The sequence below is a fragment of the Apium graveolens genome, chromosome 7 (assembly GCF_009905375.1).
Source record: "Apium graveolens cultivar Ventura chromosome 7, ASM990537v1, whole genome shotgun sequence".
Taxonomy (NCBI): domain Eukaryota; kingdom Viridiplantae; phylum Streptophyta; class Magnoliopsida; order Apiales; family Apiaceae; genus Apium; species Apium graveolens.
The window spans coordinates 17,217,320-17,219,825 of record NC_133653.1 but is presented as its reverse complement, the minus strand read 5'-3'; the positions used below and the strand labels follow the sequence as shown (position 1 = coordinate 17,219,825).

The following is a 2,506-nucleotide window of genomic DNA, read 5'->3' as shown; positions in this document are numbered from 1 at the left end:
GACATTGCATTTGCTCCTTCAGAAGGTATATTCTTGGAAAAACCATACATTCTATGAATTTGATAGCTTCCAGAAGCTAGAAGGTGATTTAAATTCAAAATATTATTCTTTCAGCAATTGGTAAGGTTTTAGCTTAAGAGCTCCCACATACTGGACACAGAAATTGCATGGTGTTGTATCCTACATCTACAAAAGCTAGCAGTGAGATTGGTATGTGCCTTTACTATTGTGTTTTATGTTATGCTTGTATAAAACTGATGTAAAAGCACTATAAATCTAATTCATCTATTTATTGAAGTCTTACATGGCTATACTACTTGGTTTTGATGCTAGTATTATATCTAGTGGTGCTTTCTCATTTAGTCATTTTTAATAAAATATGGGGGGTTTTAATTTTAAAGATCACTTACTCTCATACGGTAGCTTGGATTATGTTCTTGTGGCTTGAGTATGATAATAATACGTGTCCTATTCAGGCACTATATAGAGCAAGTGTCCTAACTATGTAGAATCTGAAATTTCATGTTCTTTTCACTTTTATTCTGGGAATATGGAGGATGTCAGCATTCTTTCACAGGTCAATGGAGATTTTGTTAGATAAGTACAATAGTGCATGATAAGGGACATCCCAACGACAAAAGCAATAACTTATATACCAATGCCGTGGTGTATAAGTTATATAAAGCCCATAAAAGGAGAAAATTGTATTAGTTTTGGAAGTGATAAAACAACCGTGCTATGTATTAAGCTTTTTTCTCATATGCAACATAAAGGAAAGTGATATTATCTAATCAAATATTTAGTGTACATTAAATTGATATTCAACCGGAATATTACCTGTATAATATGTAAAAAATGTGGTAGGGAATCCTAAAGTTTTATAAATCCATGTAAACCTCGCTTCTCTATCCATGACTGATGATTCTTTACAATTAAAAATATATATATTTAAAGTGAGAGCCGCGCATCTATCTTGCACTTGTGTGTGCACTAAAACCATTCATGTCTCTATGTTGCTAATATATTGTGAAATACTTTGATAAGGATCTGACAAATAGCATCTTTATTTCAGAGGAAGGGCTTTCTAGCCGTGGATTCGAGGTTATGAGGCTTTACATACACAATAGTAAGTATTTCAGGGGCTCATAGAAAGGGCATAATTTGTCAGTACCTTTTCTGCACTGTTAAGGACCTTGTCATGCCTGACCTGCATACTTTTCATGTAATAACTATCTGCAAGGGTCATTCTTGGAATATGTTGTAATGCCACTCACTAATTTAGGGTATAATTTGAGCCCGTTTGATATATTTATACTATTTACTAACAGGGGAAAGAACATCTTAAAGTTTCATTTAAGTGTGTCTCAAAAGTATTGACACCTACTCACCTGATGCATTTTAATGTTTTGCAGGGAAGACGTGTATTGAAGTTATACGGTAGAAGTTTGATTTATTATTATCTAAACCTATGCTTGCCCACATTCTTTTGTTAGACGAGGTTACACTTGACCTAGATGTTGTTGCAAGGATGGATTTGCTTGACTTCATCAAGGCAGAGTGCGAGTAGGTATAAACATTAATATTTGTTTACATTTAATTGAGATTAATTTTTGTTAGAAAAAATCTTAAATAATTTTACAGTAGGCATATGTATATGTAGTAAGGTTACAAGCTAACTTCCTCGATTTAGTTTACAATTTCTTGTTTTCTTCCCAAAAAATTTTACTCCAATTATCCACTGAACTTTATATGGTTGCTAATAAAAATCTAGGATAATATTGAAGACGCATGTACCACGTTTTCCGGTGATCAAGAGGAAAATGGTATTCCAATCACTCAAGGCGAACCAACTTCTTAGAGACTTTGTTGTGTATCATATGCTACATATATTATGTTGTTTCAAAAAAGATTTTATGTACTTTTCATCTTTTTAATTAGAACTGGGTGTATGTGCCTGACTTACACAAGTTTTGTATGTTTAAAGCTTGTTAAATGCTTGTTAGGTTTATTTTTGTACGATGTTTGTTGGGACTTGTTGGATGCCACTTATGGTAGGTATTATATAAAAACAAAACAATTATGTCCAAAATTTTATTTTTCAAGTGTTGCGTTTGACTTCATATGGTGTTGCAGTGTGCATAGAAAATGGTGTTGTAATTAAAAAAGGCATTGCAAATCAATGAAATTATTGTTGCATATAGCGAAAAATGGTGTTGCATATTATAAATTCAGTATTGCAATAGATGGTAGGCCCACAACTGACGTGGCAGGATGGGACCCATGCTAACGTGTCATGGAAACGTGGCATGCTGACGTGGTTATGTGGACCCCCTGTTGCTGACATGGCATCTGAAATGTCACTTGCCACGTAGGACCCAGTGTAATGTCCCGTCATGCCTTATGTAACACTAATTGTTGTTGCAATATTTGCCTCCACTGTTGCAAAATCAGCGTAATACAATACTTACAAGTGTTGTAAAATGTATTGCAATAGGGGTCTACGGCC

At 34.1% G+C, this 2,506-nt stretch overlaps 1 long non-coding RNA gene across 1 annotated transcript; it reads left to right on the top strand.

Annotated features, from left to right (window-relative positions):
* Positions 1-1,432: 1,432 nt before the first annotated feature.
* On the top strand, positions 1,433-2,016 carry LOC141675264 (uncharacterized). Its single transcript, XR_012555965.1, has 2 exons — positions 1,433-1,567; positions 1,772-2,016. It is a non-coding gene; the product is annotated as an uncharacterized LOC141675264 (long non-coding RNA).
* The last annotated feature ends 490 nt before the right edge of the window (positions 2,017-2,506 follow it).